This window comes from Sus scrofa, chromosome X, assembly GCF_054392235.1.
Source record: "Sus scrofa isolate SSC_HxYL_T2T_F1_AM1 chromosome X, Sscrofa_HxYL_maternal_Yorkshire_Landrace_v2.0, whole genome shotgun sequence".
Taxonomy (NCBI): Eukaryota; Metazoa; Chordata; class Mammalia; order Artiodactyla; family Suidae; genus Sus; species Sus scrofa.
The window spans coordinates 38462056-38486446 of NC_139401.1; the positions used below are offsets into that span (position 1 = coordinate 38462056).

General features: G+C 46.2%; 1 long non-coding RNA gene across 7 annotated transcripts in view; it reads left to right on the plus strand.

Annotated features, from left to right (window-relative positions):
* Window positions 1-24391, plus strand: part of LOC106506943 (uncharacterized) — a 525822-nt gene that overhangs the window by 41328 nt on the left and 460103 nt on the right. For 4 of the 7 annotated variants that reach the window (XR_014835283.1, XR_014835281.1, XR_014835275.1 and 1 more), the window contains exons 3-4: window positions 7919-7992; window positions 9389-9485. The exons of the other annotated variants lie outside the window; for them this stretch is intronic. This is a non-coding gene — a long non-coding RNA (uncharacterized LOC106506943). The remainder of the gene's footprint in view (window positions 1-7918; window positions 7993-9388; window positions 9486-24391) is intronic. 7 annotated transcript variants of the gene reach the window in all.

Below are 24391 nucleotides of genomic sequence, written 5' to 3' on the forward strand. Positions count from 1 at the left end.
TGCTATCATCAGATCTATCCGTGGAGCCCAGGTTTAAAGCCCTACTCTAAGATAGTACTGACTGACTCTCTATGATGGCTGAGGAACTTTCTGCTCTCCAGCTGCCGTCCTGGGCTTATCTTCCCCTGGGGATTCCGGAGGCAAGGCCTAAGGCCACCTGCGTTCCCCTCCGTTTGTGTATTTGAGGTGCCAGGGTGTGACCCAGAGGAGTCTATGGGTGCTTTAGATCTTTGAAACATCCACAGTAAGTGCCTTGGCTTGCTTCCTGAGGATGCGGAGCATGCCCGGCATCGTCTACACCTTCCAGCCCCCATCACTGATCCCGCTGGCCAGGCTTGCTTCTGAGGGAACACTCATGTAGCAGCCATAGCCACTTGTGTTAAAAAAACACTCTCCCTCGCCTCCAGCAAGCTATTTGTCCTCTGAACTTTATTTATAAACACCCCCACAGTTAAGGCATCTGTTTCTTCCTGTTAATTTCCCCAGCTCCAGTCTTCCGAGCCCGGAAGGAGGCTTTCCACCCGTGGGTAGGCCAGGCAAGAGAAGCAGGTACCACGTGAGCTAGGCTGGGAAAGAAAGGCTCAGCGCAGCCCCCATGGAACAGGCAGATGGGCGCACAGGGGAAGCGTCGTTTCACTCCCGACCTCCCCTGGAGGTTTGGGGGAAGGAAAACGGAGTAGAAGTGGAATTTTGCCTCTGCTCAGGCTGTAGAAAACAAATGAGGTGGAAAAATGGAGAATCCAAGAAGAAAATAAAAGCCCAGTGTTTCTATGGGGGGGGGGCTACAAATGTTGGAATAAAATGTCTTCTTGCTCTTATCATTGATAAGGATAAATAATATATGTATCTTTTAATGCTTGGAAACTGACCTCTCACATCAGCTCAGAAGAAAGGATTAAGAAACAACACGGACCTTGCAACTTTGCCATTCCTGTTGTTGTTATGTTCATTTTTGTGTCCACTGGCTGAGTTTTTCACAGACTCCCTCTCGCCTCTTTTGTGGGGGGTCAGGGCGCGGGGGGAGTTTGGAGGAAACTAGGTCGTTGGGAATTGGAAACAGAGGAAGGGGAGAAGTATAGTTTTTGCTGGCTTTGGAGGCGAGCTGGAAATCACCTGAGCAAGGACTCCCCGAGGTGGCTTCTTGATGGATCACATTAACAGTGGAAACTGTCCACTGAGAGAACAGAGAGGGCTGTTTGCAGGCAGAAAGGGAAAAAGATGGTGTGCAAGACAGCTTCGCTATCTGTCTGAGGAAAGGATTTCTCCCCTAAGGCGCCAAATGTTAGTAGCAGTTCCAGGCCCCTGGTTAAAAGAGGACAGAAGGAGGGGAGAGTGATTAATTAAAAACCCAGGTTGACCCTGGAGTGATCAAATGAGGACTAATGAATCCCATCAGCTTCCTCGGTAGAAAAGAAATTATGCTGAATGCTTAGAAGCAGCATTAAGGCTCCTATCAGGGTAAGTTCTCTTACCTTTCTAGTTTGGCTAAAATCTCATGCCTGATTTTTGCTATACGATGTAGTCAAATTTCAGGCCTTTGGGAATGGCAGTGTGTTTATCTGTAAGATAAACTTTCTCTAACAATAGTTACAGCTACACTTGCTCAAGAACATGTTATGCAACAGAAGTGTGGGCCTTTTGTGATAGAACAGAGGAGGAGATTCTATACCCTGACACTGGAGTCTCGCATCTACTCCTGTTTCTTTAAATAATGTTGTCTTTTTCTATGGACAAAAGCCGTATGCCCTCACTGTAGACCAGTAAGTACATAAAGGAAAAAGGAGAGAAAGGGAAAATTTAGCCTGGAGTTTTACCAGAACCTAGAAACTACCCATGGTTAACAGCTTTTCTTCTTTATTTCTTCTCTTGGGTTCAATTTCATCTGTAAAATTATGGATTAGATTTATTTAAAGCTGTTTGTTGAAGGGAAGAGAAACTGATGGAGGCCAAGCCTTTGGCTTCAAGTTGCTCCCAGTTCAGTGTATCTCACATGGCTGGTCCCTTGCCTCTCTTCCTCCATTGGATGATGCCTAACTTGATCGCCCCCAGCAGGTGCCCCTTACGGCTTTGGAGGGCCCTCTCTTATCACACTGTCAGTTCTTTAAGTTGAGCACTTAGTGCTGTTATTTTCAAAGATCGTTCTTTTAACTAACGGCTTTGAATTCCTACTTCAGGTCAGGCTCAATGCCAGTTGCTTTAATGTACATTATTTTATTTACTTCTACTCATTTTTATATTCTTAGGGTAGGGCCAGTGCCTTGCACACAGGAAATTTAAAAAATTTAAAAAATAGTACTTAAAAAAAATTTTAGGGCTGCACCTGCAGCATATGGAAGTTTCCGGGCTAGGGGTCAAATCAGAGTTGCAGCTGCCAGCCAACACCACAGTCACAGCAGCGCCGGAAACTTAACCCACTGAGCAGGCCCAGGGATTGAACCCACATCCTCATGGACACTAGTCAGGTGGGTAACCCACTGAGCCACAATGGGAACTCCAAAATATAAGGTATTTTGGAAGGAATGTGAGTTATACCGGGTTTGGATCCCAGCCATTCTGTACAGTACAGATGTGTGACCTTGGGCCAGGGTTTTAACTTCTCTAAGCCTCAGTGTCCTCATTTGTAAAATAGGTATAATACAGTCTTCATTAGAGGCTCCTGGTGAAGATGAAATTAAATGATAAATTTAAGTACATACTCTGCTCCATGTATAGAGAATAAATGCCTAAAGAAAGAATGAATGAATGACTAGAGTCTAAGAAACCAATCCAAGGGCTGCCGTGGATGTTCCCATGGAAAAGGAGGATGAACCAAAACTCAGTCTTTGGGCCCCAGGGCCTTCATTCTTTCCCTTCAAATCTGGTCTCAGGAGAGGTCCATTGAATTTTAGGTGTGAGTTTAAGTTGACATCCCCCCCTGTCTGAGAAACGTTTGCATTTTAAATCAGATTTCTAATTGTCTAGCTTAAGTAATGTCTTGTATAATTTCAGAGGGCTCACAGTTTCCCCTGGAGCCCATCTGTGAACCCTGTGCCACCCATTAAGAACCCCGTATGTCTCAACAAGTATTGATTGGAGGTCACAGAGAAGTAGATGCGAGACTTGTCGGGTAGGATGCATTTTAATTGGAAGCAAATCAAGATACGATTTTAGTAATTGAGGCAGGAAGCAATAATTGCCTGAACGCTGGTGGTGCCCGTCTGCATGGAAAGGAAAAACAGATTCCAGAGGCCTGAAGTGGTGAGAATTGAGCATGGTGAGGCCAACCAGATGTGAAGAGAGAGACATAAAGAACAATTCAGAGAGGCTCTCAGCTTTGAACCTGAGCAGCCGAGGTAATGGCACGTCCCTTGGGAACTGTAAGGCAGTGTAGAGGGGATCTGGCTCTCTGGGGAATAGATGATAAATTTGCTTGCAGCCGTGGTGAATTGGGGGTGGTTGAGAAACAGCCAGGGTCGAGGGATGTCTCCTAAGCAGTTAGAGATGCAAGGTTCCATTGGGAAACAGTTTCTTTCAGCATTGACACTGTGATTCTATGATGACCGGGGGGAAGAATGGGGCCAGAGCTTTAATTTGGGCATCTTGACCTTAGATGTGAGTTTGGGGAAGTCAGGAAGGTGAGTAAATTGCCTGAGAGGGACAACATAGAAAAAATCAGAGGATCAAGTGCTTGAGATAAACCTATTTTTAAGGTCTAAGCTATAAGAAGTCGTATATATATGACACATACACACACACACACACACACACACACACACACACACACACACACACACACAGATGTAATACCAAATAGTGGGACATCTTAGCAAAGAATGGACCACTTAGCCAGGAAAGGAATGAGGACATAGGCACATCTCAAAAGATTTAGATGGAGAACGAGAGGGAGGCCCCTCTTCCTGTTGATGGTGAGGACAGCATTTGGATAAGACATGAGCTGAGATCCAGTGCAGGAGAAGGAGAGGGGTAGCACAGGGAATTCTGAGTTTGTTCAAGTTTTAATCTGGATGGCTGAGAAAATCGCCGAAGTGTCCGGCAGCCATTTAGTGATCAGACTATGTTTTCTGCTTCAAACCGATGGGAATACCAGATAGAATTGAAGTCCAGTTTATAGAACATTTTTTAAAGTTATGATTTTGTTTACTTGAGTCAGTGACTATAAAATTCATACTGTCTAAATGTGAATGCACCAAAACATTTATTGTCTTCTTTCTTAACAAGTGTATTGATAGGGCACCCCCTCCATTATCTGATTTGATTCTCCTCATGAGGCAAGTAAAGCAGGTATCGAAGTTCCACTTTATCGGTGAGGAAACTGAGGCTTGGAGAGAGAAAGACATATTGCCAAAGTCACCAGGTTTGTAAGTGGCCATGCAAGATCCACAACCCAGGACTTAGGACTCCTGAGTCAGTGCTGCTTCTATACCAGAACGTCTTCTCCCAAGGATAAGGGCAAGGGGTCTTATCAGCCCCTTGGGAGTCTGCTTAGTTCATATCTTTCAGGTTACATAACCCAAGTTATAGAATCTAATGGATCTTTTGGGTTAATGTGCTGACAGTTTTGCTTATTAATTATAGTAAAATAGGAGTGGTTGTGTGTGTGTGTGTGCCTGTGTGTGTGCGCCTGCAGTCTGGATAAGAGACAATTCAAAGATAATTTTGAACTATGGGCCTTTCGGTATCCCTCGGAGTGTAGGATAACATAGCAGCCAAAAGCACTGACTTACTATGCCTTCACTTTGCCTCAGTCTCTTACCTGTAAAGTGAGGATGATGATATCTCTTTTGTAGGGAGGCTAAGATTAAATGGGGTAAAGTAACCTGGCTTTCTCTCTGACCTTCCTATTTGAAGCCCACAACACACCATGGCCAACACAAGCATTACCTCAAGGAGGGCCACCCAGGATGGAGGCTCTACTTCCAGGTCCCAGATCATGTCAGGTGTACTTGAGCTGCCCAGGTATGACCAGCTGTGGCCTGGGGTTTGGCCGTCCTCTTAGCCCCTTCTGTAGCCTTGAAGAAAAGCCAAACAGGGCAAAATGGGGGCATTGGATACAGAAGTAGGGCTTGGGAAAGTTATTTGCCTGGATTTAGTGGAGAGACTTGCCTCATAAAAGAAAGATTGTTCTGGGGAAAAAAATCTTACTATCTTTTAAGAAGGAAAGTAACCAGTAAGAACTGAGTGCTCTACCCTTTAGACTAGTCCTTTCCAAGTAGTGGCTACAAGTCTGCTCGCACAATGAATCCATCAAAGCAGAGAATTTAGGGAGACCCAGGGGGAGATAAGGAAGGAGGTTGGATGCTGACAGCCAGGCAGAAGGGCAGGGAGTTGCCCCAGCCCTGGAGAGATAGCCCACACTCCTGAGGGCTTTCTAGGGACTGCAGGCATTCAGAGAAGGAGCTGGAAGGGAGAGAAGTGTGGGAGGAAGGAGGAGAGGTGAAGAGGTATCAGAGGCAGGGAGAAGCACCAATACTTTCATCAGTTTTAGATACAAATGTAGCAGCTTTTCCTGCATGACCCTAAGTATGGCTAGGGAGGCTGTGAGCTTGGAAATTGGTTGGAGGAAAGCAAAGAGTGACCCTTCAAGGAGATACACACAGAGAGGCATCAGTTCCTGAACTTGTGTCAAGATATCCTTATCCTGGTTCGTGGCAGAGGCCCAATAAATGATTGCTGGTGGAACCAGTGAATTCTATGCATACCTCACACTGGCCATTGGCAGGTAAAACCTTGGTTTGGTTCACAGGTAGAATGAAAAGCCTGGCCCAGCCCTGCCAGTTCTACTTCAGCTAAATGAAACCATGCCCCAAGAAAGAAGTGACTTAGAAAAATAGAAATCATTATTGTGCCATTTATATCACACCTCTTCAGCTGGATTAAGTCTCCCAGCTCTCACGCTCTTGATGGGGGGTGGGAAATAGGAGAGAATGGGGTTGGGGTGGGGCCGAGAGCCTATTGTGCCCTTCTCCCATCAAAATCTCCTTTGCTCAATGACTAAGCTTTTCTGATCAAATGTGTAGTCAATTTACAGCAGTGCTTCTCCTGCAGGTGTTTGCATTTTAAGCATCTTTTGCTGTGGAGAGAAAAGTGTGTCCCCTGCTAAAGGGATTTCTGACATCAGGGGGCAGGTTGGTAAGGTTTTTGTGAGGAGCATGAGGGCTCCTGGAGTCTTGGAGGATGGGCTATTGCTGCCTACCGTACCCCCACCATGGCAGGGCCCGGTCTGTAGCCCTATGAGTCTCAAGCGCTGAGCAGCCCTGAGCATTGCAACTGGGTCTTTCTATCAGCAGCTTTGGTTGGAGAAGACAGTTCATCTACCTTGGAGATGGTTACTGGGTGAGAATAACCAACTAGAATAGAATGCAGAAGGGGCCGATTCCTTGCGACCAGCCTCAGAGTTCCTGAGTACCCTCAGCAGGGCACCGTACCTGTCCTGTGAGCTGCTCAATCCTAGTCACCTTTCAGAAACCAGCCAGTGTGTGCCTTCTGGTTTCTCCTCAGCCCCTGGCTTGCCTACCCCTCACCACGATCTTCTTTCTCGCTCATTCGGTGGTGTCTGCAGTTTGTATCAGCGGTTTTCATACCTGGTTACATGCCTGTATCACCTGAGAAACTTGTACAATATAGGTGATAATAGTTCCTGCTTATTACATGCTAGGCATTGTTCTAATTCACTCATGACCACCCTGTGAAATAGAATTATCGCTACTTTGCAGATTGGAAAACAGGCTCAGAGTGGTGTAGTCACCTGCCCAAAGTCCGACAGCTATGATGACATCAAGATTCAAACGGAGAGCGCACCTTCAGGGTTCATGCTCGAGACCACTCCATTCAACTCTCAAGAGTCTCCTTTTCAGACTCTCAGGACTGACCTCCCGAATCAGGCGGTCCTTGCGGTAGAGCCAGGCCTTCACATTTTCTAAAGCATCACAGGAGACGCTGGTGTGAGGTTCATCATATCAGATGATAAGATGCGTCACAAGATGAGGTTCCTCATAAATAAGGAGAACTAATTCCATTCTCGACCAGGGGCGAATGTGTAGAATGTTTCAGGGAGCTGGTAAATGCTCAGTAAGTGTCAAGTTTCTAGGACAGAGAGGAGCCCGCCCTTACCCTCTCCTTCCCCAGGACAGAGAATATACCTCTGTTCATTCATTCAACACAGTGTTCCTGAAAGCCTACTATGTGCCAGGCGCTGTGCTAGAGCCTGGGGAACCTGGAGCTTACATCCTATGTGAAGGAGGCAGACAGTAAGCAAGTAACTATGTAACATGCCCGCTAGTGATAAGCGCTATGAAAGACAATAACGTGGATAAAAGGAGAGATGGTGGGCTGGGATGGAGCAGGGCTGTGGATGGGTTTAGAGAGAGGGATGGGGAGACCTCTCGGGTGAGGTGACATTTGAGCAGGGGCCTGAATGAAATCAGGAAGGAAGGAGTGTAAATGCAGGGGCAGAGCTTTCTTGGCAGAGGAAATGGCAAGTGCAAAGACCCCGCGGTGGGAGCAGCTTGGGCAGGTTTAAGGACCTTCAGGGAGGCCAGAGACGCTGGCGTGTTCTCAGACATTCCAAAGTTTAGGGATAGAGAGAAGCGAGGGGATTCAGAGGGGAGACAGCAAAGGAGGTGAGAGTGAAGTCAGTAGAGCTATATCAAAGGCTCCCGCGCTGAACCAGATGAGGTGGGCACAGGTCCCTGTGTTTGACAACATGGAAGTCACATGGTGGTGTCACAACATGGTGACCTGGAGGAGGATAACTTCCGTGGAGCCGGTGAGGCTGGAAGCCTGATTGGAAAGGGATCTGAAAAGACTTGGAGAAGAGAAAGTGGAGACAGCAAGCTTGGACCAATTTCATTTTAGTTTAACTAGAAAGCGGAGCAGGGAAATCGAGTGGCAGCTGACAGTGATGACTGTCTTGTTACAGGTGGGCCACGCTTGAGAACGTTTATATGCAGATGAGACTGTCCAGTCAGGAGGGGACATTTGCTCTCTGAGGAGGTAAGAGCCAGTGGGATTCCAGGGCACAAGGGGAGGAGGTGGCCTTAGAGCACTGTGCGAAGGCGCCCTGCCGGGGGACATGGGCTAGGGTGTAGAGAGGCAGGGACGTGGGGATAGTTGGTAGTCGGCTCATGTGGGATTTCAGTTCTGATGACTTCAATTTTCTCAGTAAATAAGAAAGGAGGCCCTGAGCTGAGAGCAAGGAGGGAGTCTTCTATCTTATTCTACTATATCGAACAGCCAAGAATTTTAATTTAAAAGTTGTCCTTGTAGGTTTATCTTTTAGAAACATCAGTAATCACTATGACATATTTATATGACTTTTCAAGCCCAATTTTTGGGGGGACTCAGCAATTTCAGGCATGCATGGTCTTTGGGGATGTTCTCTTCATAATCAAAACCCAGTGCACTGGTCCCAACTGACTATAGCTTTTCAACGGGAAATTCACCCCCATCTCCCCCAAGAAAACATCAGATAGGGTCTAGTTAACATTATAACATGAATTTTAAAAAGTTATTCTTGTTTCTTTTCCTCTGGTTTATGACCATTTTGCTATTTTTAGATGTTGATAACATTCCATTTCATTCATTTTCGCTTCATTTCAGAAGTCATATGAGAAGCAACTGCGAATCCCAGTATTTCCATCTCATTCTCTGACAACCTTAAAAAAGAATTCTCCTTCATTTGACTCCTCAGTAGATATCCCTGCCTTGTTTTTTCCAATACAGTGGCTGTCAAACTGCAGTGCACGTCAGAATCCCTGGGAGGGGTGGTTAAAACAAAGGGCTAGGCCTCACCCCCAGAGTTGTGGTGGGGGTGTGCAGTTCTGCGTTTCTGACAAGTTTCCCGGGGCTGCTGCTGGGGACCACACTTTGAAAACCACTGCCCTAAGAGATGCTATTTATAGTCTCTTCCCATAGTTTTTGAGGAGGGCCAGGCGGCTGCAAGGCCTCTCTCAGGACCTGCAGGAGTGATGGGGAGGATGATAGAAAGGAGGACGGCTCACAGCTTGCTCCGCCCCTCGCTCTTCCTCATAGAAGCTCCAGAGCTACCCCTGACAGAGGAGACCCTGGGCTGGCTGGACCTTTGGTCACCCCCACGAGCGTCTGGGATAATTCTCGCGTCTAGCCTCGCCTGAAAGCAGTCGTGACTACAGCATCCCCAGGATGCTTTCATCTTTCAAGTCCTGATCCCGAGTGCCCCTTCCCACCCTCCCCTCGCCCAAATCGCCTGGCCCTGCTCAGATCCCTGATCTCTGGCTTCCCCCTGTCTGCTGCCAGTTGCTCCCAGCGGGCTCCTGGTACGGAATGGATGGGCCTTCATAATAACCCTGGAAGGCAGCTGTGGGGCCAGGGCCTCCCCTTTGAGGCTGGCGTGTCTTTGATTTCTCGACAGATTAGCGGCACACAGAAGCGAAGCCCATGTAAAAGGCTGGAGTAAAAAGGACCAGCTCTCCACATGACACACGCCTGTAGTACACCGTGACTGGCAGGTAAGGGGAAAAGCTATTTGCAGCGCCCAGCAAGCTAGACGCTCGTTCTGAAGAGCCTGCACGACCTAAAAATACCACAAAGGAGGGGAGGGAGGGAAGGGAAACTTTAGCATGGAATATTTTCCGAAAGAAAAAAATTAAAAATAGAAAGGCTTTGGTAAATGAGTCGCCAGTTGCTGTCCCGCTCACCACCTACAGAGCTTTTAGGATTCCCAGCAGACAGCCAGTAGCCGACATGACAGGAACAGTGAAATTATTTCGGGGAACGGAGTCAGGCCCCCAATAGATGGATGGTGGAAGCCAGTGCGGAGAGACAAAAGTGCTACGTGGTGGGCTGAACTGATTGAGATTGACAATAAACCAGTCTGGGAATTAATGAGATCCAATAGATGCGGGATTCACCTCCGATTTGATGAACCACTTTGTCAGGCTTGCTTAACCTCGGTCTCAAATCAGTGAAATTGTAAGTCTGCAACAGGACTCTGAGTCTGCTCCTCTTCTTGTTAGGATGCTAGGAGGCCGGCTTAGAGCTCTTGCACTGCCTCCTCCTTCCTCCCCCACCTGCCCCTGCCGCCCCTCCCCTGCAGCCTTTTCACTCATTCTGAGCTCCGGTAGAGAAATGATTTAGTTTAGTTTTGTTCTCATTGTCTCACTTGGAAAATGCCTGCATTCGAGAGGTAAACAAATGTCCTCCCCACGAGTGACTTGCCCTGATCAAGGGCCTGGCCCAACATGAGCAAGGTGCTGGGGGACCGAAGCCATCGTATGTTAGCAGAGTCCAGGTTTACCTAGTACCTCTGTCCAGTTTTGGGAGAAAAAAACGGCACCTGGAGAAAACTGGAATTATGCAGAGGAAGAAACTGGATTTCTGCTCTCTTAGGAGTTCACCAATTTAACCCTGGTGGGAGGGGGGCAGTTGGGAGAGGTTGCCAAAGGGGGCACATGCTCTTAAAAAGATACTTCCCTGAGGAGACCCAGAGCAGAAATGGAGACTGCAGGCTCCAGAGGCAATCTAATTTATTATCTAGTTCCTGTAAAGGAGATGGAGCAGAGAGGACCCTCAATAAATGTTGGCTGATCTCAAATAAATAAGTGATGAGCTGGCTTGGCATTCTTGCCAAACTGTGGGACTTACCATCAAGGCTGTTGCATTTGGCTGGAGTTTTTTTCAGTGAGGGGCGTGACGAGCCACCTTAGGGTATTCTGAGACCTGGCTGATTATCACCCCAACAGTGCCTAAGTCACACATTCCCAGCTCTCAAATTACCAACTGCAGGCCAGGGCTTGGGCCAACTCCACCCAGAGGGACAGTTGGCAGGGCCATTGTGTCAGCATGACCTTAAGCTGCCCTCACAGTCCAGCTCCATCCCACTCACCTCTTGAGCATGGTTACTAGGCCTGTGTATTCGAAAAGCCCTCTTCCTCCCATGAATGAATTGAGTTGTTAAGTGTTAAGGGTTGCTGAATTTCCATGGTACTGTGAGAATTTTAGAAGGCTTCAGATCATGGATATTCTTAGGACGTAAAATACTGTGTCATAAAATGCATCAAAAACCAGTAGGGGTGTAGGAGTTCCCTGATGACACAGTGGGTCAAGGATCTGGCTATGTCACTGCTATGGCATGGGTTTGATCCCTGGCCTGGAAACGTCTGCATGCCATGGGCATGGCTGATCCGACCCCCCCCCCCCACCTCCTGCACTCACACCCCCACCCCCGGTCAACTGCTGCCAAAAAACCCCACTAGGAGGCACGCAGATAAATAGTTAATCTGGGCAGAAAATGGCCTCTTATGGAGTTGATAGTTAAAATTAGAAACTTAGGCTTAGAATGGAAGCCAGTTTCATAGGTCTTTCTATGGTACCACCGCAGAGTTCCTTTTCATGATTGGCTATTCATGGTTTCAGAAGCAGCGGTGGGAGGGAGATGAGGGAAGAGAATGTTACTGAGCATCTTTTGTGTGCTTTGTGTGGGGCCAAATACTTCATATACATAAACATGTTTAGTTCTTATAATGTTCCCTTGAGATGGGTATCAAAAGCTAGATTTTGCACAAAGGAAACAAGGATTCAAAGTGCCTAGACCAGCACACTGATTCTTGGCATAAGAATTTAACTACAAGACTGTTGTTAGTCTATATTAACACACACCAGACTGCCAACCAGATTGGCCCAGAGGGCTCAGTAGAGAGGCTACATCTACTCTGGTCAACTGCCAGAGGACAAGGGCACTGAGCTATGAGATGGGAGATATCACCATGGCCTTGATACATGATAGAAGCCTGAATATTCCTTCTTTGGTGATCAGTGAAGCCATAGCAAAATTAAAAATAGAAGAGTTACAAGCAAAGAACAACAAATTACAAAACCTAAAACATGAAACAGTGTTTGTCTCATCCTAAGGCCCTATCCCCTGCATCCATCCTTTATTTTCTTTTTAGGACTGCACTCATGGCATACGGAGGTTCCCAGGCTAGGGGTCGCATTGGAGCTACAGCTGCCAGCCTAAACCACAGCCATGGCTATACCAGATCCGAGCCGCATCTGTGACTTACACCATAGCTCACGGCAACGCTGGATCCTTAACCCACTGAGCAAGGCCAGGAATCAAACCCGCAACCTCACGGATACTAGTCAGGTTCTTAACCCACTGAGCCACAATGGAAACTCCCCATCCTTCTTAAATTTACCTGCTAAATGATGACAGTTTGCTTCGGTATTGAAGGGGCTCCTATAATCTTTGCAGAATGGCTGAATGGAAAAAAAAAAACCTCGTTTTCAAGAGTCTCAGAGTTCGAAACAAGGACCAATAGGTAGGAATTAAAAGAAGGCAGCTTCAAAGCTAACAGGAAGAACTTTCTAGCAAATGGATCTATGTGACTGTGGGATGGGTTGCTTCAGAATGAGCAAAGTTCTCTCCCTTGGACATGCTTAAACAGATTTGGAAATGCCTTGGGGATTTGGCATTGGATGAATGTTGGACTGGATGGTCTCTGAGAGCCTTTAAGGATCTGAGAATCCGTGACATATGGCACCAACAGTGAGATGATTGGTGGTTGACTACACCTTTTGACTTTTCTAAACTGTCATCATGTAACCTCTGCTTAGTTTGCTCATCAATACTGATGGAAGCTGTATTTGTTTTCAATTGGAAACAAATTTCACTCTTATCTGAGCCAACTCTAGTCTACTGTTCAGTGCCAAAAAAAAAAAAAAAAAAAAAAAAGGAGTTTTGGGGAAAAGATCCAAGCCAAACGAGTATTTATGGTCTACTTGAGGCATGGAAGATTTAAAGAAAAGAATGGATGGATGCCACAAGGAGGCAGGACTGTCCAAGTCCTTTGGAAGTAGTGACGTCTGCTTACTAAAAGTGGCCCAGCTCAGGGCAGCTATGACTGGAGCTAGAGAAGGACTCGGGATTGTGTGGGAGGCCAGGTCTTGCCTCTTTCAGGTCTCTTCCAATCAAAGAATCTATTTTTTTTAAATTTTTTACTTTTTAAATGTTCAAAATTTTTGGCTGCCTGGGCCAACATGGAAGTTCCTAGATCAGGGGTTGAATCCAAGCTGCAGTTGTGAACCTGTGCCACAGCCATGGCAATGCTAGATCCTTAACCTGCTGTGCCACAGTGGGAACTCCAAAAAAATCTATGGTTTTTTATTTTATACTCTCACCCTCAGTATACGGAAGTTCCCAGGCCAGGAATTGAATCTAAGCCACAGCTATGACCTATGCTACAGTTGTAGCAACACCGGATCCTTTAATGCACTGTTCCAGACTGGGGATCAAGCCCGTACCTCTGCAGCAACTCGAGCCACTGCAGCCATAGTGGGAATTCCAAATCTATGGTTTTTAATGAGAAGCCATTTAGAAACAGGAGCTCTGCTCCCTACCAGCTCTTTCAGGTGAAGGAAACCCTTCACACCTTTTCCCCCAAAGCAATGCATCTATCAAAGCAAACTAAATGCCAGGCCTGTGCCTTAGCAGTCCACTTCTGAGTATATAGCTAATAGAATATATCCGGGCTTTTATATCCTCCAAAAGATATCATTAAGAACGTTCATGGCAAATCTTTAAAAAAGTAAAAAAATAAAAAATGATCATAGCAGCTTTATACATAATAGCCCCAAACTAGAAACAATTTATAATGTATATCAATAGTAAAGTAAGTAAGAAAATTGTGGTGTATTCATGCAGTGGATGAATGCAGCAAGGAAAAAGTGATGCCTCTTGATACATGCAACATTGATGTGTCTCATAGACATACGATTAAGTGAAAGCAGTTAGATGTCAAAAAATACAGGCTGTATGATTTCATTTACATGAAGTCCCAACATAGGCAAAAAGTAATCTGTAGAGAGGGAAGTGTGAACAGTAGTTATCTTTGGCAGAGTTGGGGGTGGTAATTAACTGAGTTGGGGCATGAGGACATCTTTTGGGGTAGCCGGAAATGTTCTACATCTTAATTTCATGGTGAATAAATATAAAAATTCGTGTAACTGTGGTCTTTCCATTTTGCTGTATGTTAAGTGCTTTCTCACAGATAGATAGATAGATATAGACCGATAGATAGATTTATGTGGAAAAGAAAAAATAAAGATAGTAGCTTTGTTCCTGGGTTGTATTCTAGATTCTGTTGGCATTCCATGTTAAGAGAGAGAGCCATTCTTGTGGCTTTCATAAACTGATCTTTGAACAAAAGGAAGTATTGAACTGGTACTACTGTAATCACTAATTATAGAAGATAACATAACATTATTTTACAGATTTCAAAATGCTTTGAATCAAATTTTGGCTCCTAGACTTGGGTTTTACTTCCAGGTCCACCACTAATTTGCTATGTGTATGTAGTGTTTTTATTTTTAGGGAACTTAGTATTCTCGTGAATAAAATGGTGAGTCATTCATTCATTCATTCATTCATATTTATCAAATGCCTTCCATGTGCAAGGCTAGATGTGTGGAAGAAACAAGTAAGTCAGGCTTTCACAGAGCTGAGAGACTCAACTGAGACTGAGTATGTAAAATCGCTATACATAAAATCACATTATAAAGAGAAAGAGTTAAAGCAATACATGAATTTATTAAAGACATGACAATTATGGTGAACGCCCAATTCCATGCAATAAGGTAATTCTTTACCCCAGGAAATTAATAATTTTGCTAAAATTTTAGTCTTCTGTGCATACAAACATTTACATCTAATTGGAAAATTTTACTTGTACTGAGATTTTTTGAGTTCAACAGCCCCTTTAGATGTTAATGTGATATGAACTGAGAAAGACTTAACTAGAGTTTAGTATGTTGGATATAATACATTGGTTCAACATTTGGAAACCAAATGTGCATGTTCTGGAAAGCAGCAAAATGCATAGGTAAGTCACAAGTACAAAAAACAAGTATAGTATGATACTATTTATATAGAGTTCAAAAACCTGCAGAAAAGCTATATATTGTCCCTGAATGCATGCAGGCACGTGAGTGATAGAACCATACCTGCCTGAAAGCAGTAGAAAATTACCAGAGAGCCTTGTCTTAGTTTGTCATCCCTTCCAGCAGAGACTGAGACCAGGACTTGGGTGCAGGGCATTTATCAAGGGGCCATCCCAGGGAGTAGGTATGAAGGAGCAGGGAGAATGAGCCAAGAGAAGGGGGAAAGCCAGGAAAGGGTATGTTAATGAGGTCCCTGCTTTAGGGAACAGGGCTCAGTCCCATGAGATCCCTAAGAATCATCTGTCCTAAGGGCATTTATACAAGGCTCTGTCCCCATGGGTTGATGTTGCTCCTGGGGGTGCTCCTTGCATTGGTGATGTGCCCATGAGGGTTGAGTGCACTCTTTGAGGATTTGGAGGAAAGGCTTGGAGTAAAGAGACACAGACAAGAGTTGGGCCCTGGAGGTGGGGTACTGCCAGTATGGCTGAGGGCTGAAGCCAGAGGTAGGCTGAGGGCATGCAACACGCAGCGTCAATCACATCAGCTTTAAGTCCTTATCCCTGGTTAAAGAGGGAAAGGAATGGGCTGAGAAAGGGATATGCAGGGAACTTCCACTGGATCTTTAATGTATTATTTCTGAAGAAAGTATAGCAAAATGTGAGTCTCCCAAAAGTTGGATGTATGGGTGCTCATTATATTCTTCATGCTTTTCTGTATTCTTAAACTCTTTCAAAATAAAAAAAGATTGGGTTGCATCAGCATTAATTTGTTTCAGGGGAGCTCTGATTGAATAATTATGCAGAGCAGTAATGTGTCAAATAGTAATATAATTTTCCACTAGTTCTTAAATTAAGTTAATGCACCTAAGTATAATTTTGATGGAATTTGACTAACAAAATATTGAGTCTTATCCAAAATGTCATGGTCTAATTTTTATTCTAGTTGAGAGAACTCACTTGATAAACTTTTGATTGTATTTCCACTTGTCTTACCAGGGCACTTTGTAAACAGGGGGTGATTTATCCATTTTCTGGTTGGGAAAACTGTAACTCAGAGGAATTTAGCAATTCATTCAAGATCACTCAGCAGTGGAAAGGCAGGAGAATAATGCAGGAGCTCTGCCCTTTTAAGCTGTGATTTCCTCCTTGTTTTACCCAGATCTTTGCAGAATGATCAACCAAATCATCTAGGGAGCACACGGTGATGTGAGCACTGTGGAATTGTTTGGAATATGTGTATATGTGATTCCGTCAACACGGGGGTATTTGGTGGGGGTGGGCGTAGAGGGTTCCAATCTCTGCATTCAAGGGTTTTATAATCTCCTGAGGATATGAATAAACAGAGTTGTATCGTCTCTCCCAAGTGGGAGGAAATGATCACAGCAGGTTTCCCTGCAGAACAGCAGCTGCCGCCGCCAGTGCCAAGGCACAGTTGCTGACCGAGCGCCCACCGTGTGCAGGGCCCGTTGTTAGCGTCGCTCATTTCCAGACTCTCCCAAGGTTACCAAGTTCCTCTTAACCTTTCCTTAGCTTTGTGTACACTGCGTCTTGTTCCCTCGGTCGACAGCACTTTGTTCAAGGGCAGTTTGTTTGTAGCGAGGAGGTGTTCTGAGGAGCAAGAAAACTCAAACCCCGGCAGCCGCAACTACAACTACAAAAACCAGTAGAGCTCAACCTTGAGGAAACGCTCCCTTTGTAAGACCGCTTTTGAGACTTCTTGGCTCCACTGCCATCAAACATTTCAAGTGGTTCAACTCGGAACTGGGACTCAGAACCTTGTTTTCCGAGAGGAACTTGATAGGCTGTTTAAATGGTCACTGGGTAACACTGCAGACCGACAGCTGCAGACTTCTGCGCTTTTGACACTTAGGGCTGATGGAACAGGCCATTCGCACCCCTTGATTTACATGAAAAAAACCCAGTGCGAAATTACAGCCAAAAGGTTTGTTTTTCTTTCTGCCTCTTCTGACTGAATGGCATTTAATTGAGGCATTCTTGTGGCACAGAGGCGAGTGGCTTGGCCCTCTCTATATACTTGCCAGTCTGAACTCGTGAATGATTAAATATCCCCTTCAATCCTAGCCCCCTGAGAGCTGCACCCTAGTTTCCCAAACTGCTCTCCAACAGTTGGCCACTCCAGCCTTCCATCTGGTCCTTGAATTGTCCGGGCAAGGCCGTGTCAGGACTGGAGAACTCCGAGTTACAGCAGAAAAACCAGGCTCACTGACAGCAGTAAGTTCCTCTGTGACTCCCGTGGGGCCCCAGCTGGAGGAAGCTGTGTACCCTAGACGTCTCCATCACTTCAGACTGTTGACACGGCACCACGTTGTTTTGATTATTTTGTTCCTACTTCACTGGCTATGTCTTCTGCCATCTCCGTGTTCCTCAGTCCTCTCTGGCGAGAATTCTTCTCCAGGAACATACAAGTCCAGTGGCAGGTGCTGTGGGTGCCCTTGCTGTGCGTTCGGACTCTCAAGCCGTTATTGGCAATCTGATGGTTTCTTACTACAGTAAGAAAGCACCTGCACCTCTCTGCCCAGAGGGCGTTCTCTGGCCACTGGACCGTGTTGTTTTGGGACCTGCAGGGGTGGGAAAGCGAAGAGAATGGTGACGGGAAAGGCCAGAGAGTTCATGCCCCCAAGGTGATCCTCAACCAGTGAGAGATGACAGATAAATGCCTCAGCTGCCTGGCTGGGTGGGTGGGACGATTCTAGGGTATGTTCCTCGGGGCTTCTCGGAGGGGCTCCGGCAAGACTGAGCCCCAGCTGACCACCTGCCCATTAATGTACATTTATTGGCTTTTCTCCTTTCCCTGCTCATTTCTCTACTCCCTCAGTTTTCTGAGATCACTTCCCAAATGAACAGCTTGAATCCAAATCTTGGTCCCAGGTTTCTACTTATGAGTGGACCCAAGCTAAGACAAATTCCTGAAATTTTATGCAGATTTTTGTTTGGAGTTGTGAATGCGAGAAGAGCCTTCATCAACTTTTCAAAAGGGTCTAAGACCCTAAAGAGGCCCAGAGCTGATAACCCCTTTCCTCAAGATCAGCTCATCCTCTCCTGAAATCCAGACGCCAAAAACTGGGTGCCACTGCAAAGCCTCACAAGCACCTCACACCTAAGGGTCAGTGGTGGATGCTGTGCTGTGCTGCCCGGCCCCCCTGTGAGGACAGGAGGACCTCCCTCCTCAGCCGCTGGGAAGCTTGTTGGCTGATGGCTCAGCTGTCAGCCCTCCCCAGGAATTGCCTTCAGTTGAAGGGAGCCACATCATCCGAGGTTCTGCGCCATCCCCCGGGGTTATTTCCATCCTGGGGCTGGCTGGTGTGGACAGGGGCCTAGATCCCTTGTCCCCACTCAGGACAGCTCCTGCAGGGCCCGCCCAGCTCCAGACCCCCCATGAGGTTGACTGAAGCCTTTATGGAGACTTCATTACAGTCCAGTTTCTGTCCCTTTCTGCCAACAAGGGTCAGTACTGAGAGCATTTTCTAATCAACTTCCTGCTTTCCAGTTCCCAAATGAGAGTCTGATTCTGGGGGACCCAGACCTGTGACCACCCGGGGATCATTTCTGCCTCCTCTCTTTCCTTACCCATCCCTATGCAATCACTCGCTCGCTTGATCAAAACTTGAATCTTGTTTGGAACATCTCTTGAATGCACCCATGTTCTCCCGCTCCATTCCAATGATCTCTTTCCAGTTAACCACCGGCATGTCTGGACCAGCCCCCGAACTGCTCTGACTCCGCTTTGCTCCTCTCAGACACGGTCTTCCCACTGCAAACACAGCAATCTTCCCAAAGAGCAGATCTGTGTCCTCACTGTAGCCTCTCAATGGTTCACTGTTACCCTGAAGATAAGTTCTTAATGTGACTTACTCTTTTATGACCTCCATCCCTTATGGGCCACTCCAGTCTCACATCTCCCTGTGACCTGCCATCTCTGCACTGCGCTCCAGCCCAGCTGGACTGCTTGCTGTTTCCCGAATTCATCACAACTTGGGACTTTGGTTCAGACTCCTCCCTGACTGAGAGTTTTGCTTTCTCACCTCCACCCAACATACATGCACACACACAAGGACATACCAAGGTTGCTGCTTCTTTGAAGATTACTCAGACCCCAGTGTCCCAGAAGTAAACCCTGAAGTGAGGATTCCTGGGAAAGCAATTTACCAGCAAATGTTTCCAGGAATAATTCAGTCAGGAATAAGGGAAGCAAGAGATAGAGAGAGGGAAGGGAGCTGAATCAAGGTGAGTTATTAGGCCAAGGGCCCTGAGCATGGGTAAGATGATTCTAGCATCAATTACAATGTATGCATTTCCCCCCCCCCACACACACACACCACCAAGCAGTTGTCCACCCCCAGCTGGACAGCCTACAGTAGGTTTCACAGGTTAAGGGCTCAGCCTGACAAGACTGTCCCGACTTCAGATATTAATTGCAAGTTCAGGGTGTCACCTGTGCTTCTGATAACTGGCTCTAAATCAGAGATTCGTAACAGTCCTCTCCTTGGGTTCAATTAATTTGCTAGAGGGCTCACAGAACTCAAAAAATACTTCACTTAACTAGATCACTGGTTTATTATGAAAGGATGTAACTCAGGAATAGCCAGATGGAAGAGATGCTTAGGGCAAGGTATGGGAAAAAAGCAAGAAGCTTCCATGCTTTCTCTGGGCTCACCACTCTCCCCACATCTCCATGTGGTCATCATCTAGGAAGCCTTCTGACCTTTGTCCTTTTGGGTGTTTGGGGGACCTCATTACATAGGCACTGGTGTTTAAATCTCCAGCCTTTTTCCCTTCCTCCGAGGTCCAGGGGGTGGAACTGAAAGTTCTAACTCTCCAAACCCAGGGTCTAGTCCCCTGGCAGCCAGTCCCCATCCTTAGGTGCTTTCTAAAAGTCACTTCAGTAATGTAACAAAAGAAAAATTCCAAGGGCTTTAGGAGCTTTGTGTCATAAATGAAAACAAAGACTAAATATATTATAAATCACAATGTCACAGTAGGGAACTTCGTTTTGGTCCTGGAGCAAAGGTCTGGACACAGTGAAGACCAACCTCAGTACTGTCCCAAACGGGATGAGGAAGCTGAGGCAATTATTTCTCTCTCTCTCTCTCTCTCTCTCTCTCTCTCTATATATATATATATATATATATATATATATACATATATATATATATATATATAAAAATGTGTGTATATATGTATGTATTTATACGCTTATCAGTTGGGTCCTCCTCCAGGAATTGGAAGCCCTCATCTTTCCCCTCCCTGCTCCATTACTTAACTGCCACCCATTCACCAAACCTCCTTCCTTGTCCTCTGAATTTCTGTCCCTTCTTGAGATGCTTTTTCAGTAACTTGTTTCAAAATCAACTTTATTGAGGTGTAATAAACATGAAGCAAAATTTTCCAATTTTAAACATCCAGTTTGAAGAGTTTTGTCAAATTTATATACTCATGTGTGATATATGTAATCACCATGATCAAGATAGAGACCATTTCTAATGCCCCCCAATTTTCCTTGTGTTCATTTGCAGCCAGATCCACCCCAACCTTCCGTACCAAGCAGCCACTGGTCTGCTTTCCGTCACTATCGGTTAGTTTTGCATGTACTCAAGTGTCATATAAATAGAATCATAGAGAGATTTTTTTTTGGTACAATTTTGTCTAGTTTCCTTCCTTTAGCGTAATTACTGAGATCCATCCATGGTATCATATGCCTTAATAGTTTATTCTTTTTTATGACTAGCAGCATTTCATTGTATGGATGTGCCAAAATGTGTTCGTCCAATCCCCTGTGGTTGGACATTTGGGTTGTTACTAGTCTCTGGCTATTATGAAGAAAACTACTCTGGACATTCTTGTCCAAGTCTTTGTGAGAACACATGGTTTCATTTCCTTTGAATAAATACTTAGAAGTGGAATGGCTGAGTCACGTGGGGAATGAATGTTTAACTTTATCAGAAACTGCCGAACTGGTTGATGAGGCGGCTAGACCATTTCTCAGTCTCACCAGCAGTGTCGCCAGTGGTACTTCCTTCACATCCTTGCCATCACTTGATATGGTCCGACTTTTCATTTTTAGCCATTCTAGTGGGTATGTGCTTAGAGCTCATGTTTTAATTTGCACTTCAACTAATGATGTTGAGTACTTTTCCTACACTTCACCGCCATTCGTAATCGCCTTTGAGGAAGCGACTGTTAAACTATTTTGCGTGTTTCTGAATTGACTTGTTGGTTTTATTACTAAGTTGTAAGAGTTCTACCTTATGGATACCAGTTCTCTGTCAAATATATAGCAACTGTTTTCTCCCATTGTGTAGCTTGCTTTTTCATTATCTTAAAGGTGTCCTTTGAAGACATGAAGTTTTGCATTTCAATGAAGCCCATTATCTAATTTTTCTTTGATGGTCCATGCTTTGTTGTTATTGTTAGCTAGGATTTTTTCTTTCTTTCTTTTTTTTTTTTTTTTTTTTTTTGCCTACCCCATTGTCAGAAAGATGTTTTTGGTTTTTCTCGAGACCTTTTATCTTCTTAGATTTTATGTTTAAGTCCGTGATCTATTCTTGAAGCGCTCTAACCTCTCAAAACTCGGAGGGCATTTCCAGGCTGATGGTTGAGGGTCTGACCCATGGGTGCACACGCAACAGCGTGCCACTAGGGTTTGTCTCTTCTGAGATCCTCAGTACAACCTCCAGTAGCACAAGTGTCACCAGCCTGGAAATGTACCACTGCAGGTGGTATTTAATGAGGTGTCTCAGAGACGCTGTGGAGCGCTGGCTAAGTGAATGCAGGGCAGTCATTTGACCTTTCTCAGACTATACTTTCATCTGTAAAATGGGGGTAATAAAACCTGTCATGCAGGGCAGCCACCAGCATGCAGTGAGAGCGTGGATAGAAGGCACTTCGCAGGGCCTGACCCATGGAAGCCCTCACTGAGCAGGCGCTACTGTCACCGCCGCTGCTGTTATTGTGGCTGTGTTGCCTCAGCGTTATTTGAATGCCACGCAGATGGCTTGGCCCGGGTTTTTATAAAACTGTGCTGATGGCATGTGTCTCTGCTAGCTCATTTGAACCTTTTTAAAAATAGGGCGCCTGCTATATTTGGCAGGTCGCTGCTCTGGTATGAAGGGACTTTTAGGGCCATGCTGATGAAGCAGCTGAGCATGGCTCAGCCGTGGCCACCAGTGAGCAATGAGTCAGGACGCCTTTGGCATGCTTCTTGCAGTATTAAAAAAAAAAAAATGAGTCCATGTGGGAACTTGCTGTTTATTCTCGGGAGCAGGAACAGATGGGAATTATGGGAAGGCCTTAGTCTTTGCTCCGACAGATTATGTAGTCACGTCATCTCCTCCCCAGCCCTCTGCAAAGTCAGAGCCTGTGCCCCTAAGTGTAACTGAATAGAGGAAACGGGACAGGAGTGCTTGTGGATGTTTTCAGACTTGTAGCTTTATGCCTTGGACTTACTTTCCTCTTAAGCTTTACCTGTGCAGCTGCATACTCCTTCTGTCCAGAACCGCTCTGGACAGCGAGGCTTTAATTCTAGGAATTCTGACTGGGTGCCTGGTTTAGTTAGCCCTGTGTACACAGGGACAACACACAAAAAGTTATGTCACCCCCTGTGCCTCAGTTTTCTTATCTGTAAAATGAGGAATAGCAGGAATGCCTTATGTACTTGCGTGAAGGTTAAGTTGGTTACTACAAATAAACTATTTTGAAGAGTGCCAGGCACATGGTAATAAACACTCTAAGTGCTGTCTATTGTTATTATTATTTTATTCTACCTGACGTTGCCTTTTTTCCTTCGGTGAGTCTATGTGCACACACATTGAGTATCTGGGTGAGTGAGTGGGAGGGTCTTATCTGCACTTAAATTTTTTCTTTGATCAATTGAGTGTCTATTTGGGAAGTCCTTAAGTAGTAGGCAATTAGCAATTAACAATAGCCAAGCTTCCTCTTAACCTTTATTTAATGTACTGAAATTCTCCTTGCTTTAGTGATATTTTATGGCTTCCCTCCCCCACCCCCAGGCAATTTCTTGAGAGCTTCAGGAAGTTGTGGTGGAGTACAGCACAGAAACATGAATTCCTGTCACATCCTGGTGAAAAGTACCTCTTCAGCGTTCTCAGCACTGTATGTCCTCCCATCGAGCGCTCCCTCCCTCCCCTACCTCGTTCCCTCCGTCTGGTCCCCCAAGCCTGGCCCTCGGCTTCAGTCTCCAAGATGTGCAAGCCGTCATCCCACCAAAGTAGTTGAAGAGGTGGGCAAAGTTGACGTGTGCGATGGGGATGGAGCGTGGGGAGGAGGCCGCAGTTTAGCCCGAAGTGTCGGAGTGGATGCGCTCCACTGGAGAGGGCAGAGGCTTAGAGCTCTCGCTCCGCACTGCAGGCAGGGAAACAGGCTCACCGTGAAGGGGCGGAACAAACGCTGAGGGCCGTGTTCTGAGCCTCCTGCCCTGGCACAGTGAGGGCGAAGGCTGCCACCCCATCCTGGTTCAGAAGCCACAGATTTCTCACCAAACGCAAAGATGGCTGGCAGGACTGGCTGCACGGCCCGTGGCCCGTACGGCAGCAGCACAGAGCCCCCTGCTCAGGAAGCCCTCATGCTTGGGTTTAATTCTCTGCACTTGTTATCGTGAAAGCCTTCATTATTATCATTTTTTTTCTTTTTAGGGCCACACCTGTAGCATATGGAAGTTCCCAAGCTCGGGGTAGAATAGGAGCTGCAGCTGCCAGCCTACGTCCCAGCCACAGCAACGCCAGATCCTTAACCCACTGAGTGAGGCCAGGGATCGAACCTGCATTCTCACGGACACTGTGTTGGGTTCTTAACCTGCTGAGCTGCAACAGGAACTCCCCTTCATCATTTTATTGTTGTGTTTGTATTTTGTCCATGGAGTTCAAGGGCATAACGGAACACAGTGGTGCTGGGGGCTTGGAGTGTCAGCTCACTCTGGCCCTGCCGCCTCCCTGCTTCCCCAGATTGGTTCTTGGCTGATGGCTGCCCTGCCCACACCCTGTGACCACTGCTGCCTTCTGCCCTCTGCCCTCATAGGGGGCCTGGGTACAGGTGCAGGAAGGGTTGGGGCCAGGAACAGCCTTCTGCCTTCTGCCCTCTGCCCTCTGCCCATCTTGGCCTGGGGCATTGCTGTAGCCTCCTCTGCTCTGAGATTGAAGTGTCATGGCACATTTGGAGGGCGACTGGGTAGGGGTAGGCTATGCATCGGGGTGATGGGTTCACAGCTCCTGGCTGGGGCGTCGCGTGTTGGTCTTGCGTTTGGCGGTGTCAGGGAACTTAGTGGCTGCTGGGCCATGCACGTGCACTCTGCCCCTCCCCTCCCTCACCTCATTTCCTCCCTGTGGCCGTGCCTTCATCCACCCATAGAGACTTAGTCATGGGCCACCATCTGCCAGGCACACTTCTTAGCAATGGGACATACAAGACTGAGGAAGTTCCTGCCCTCTTGGAGCTTATTCTAGTGG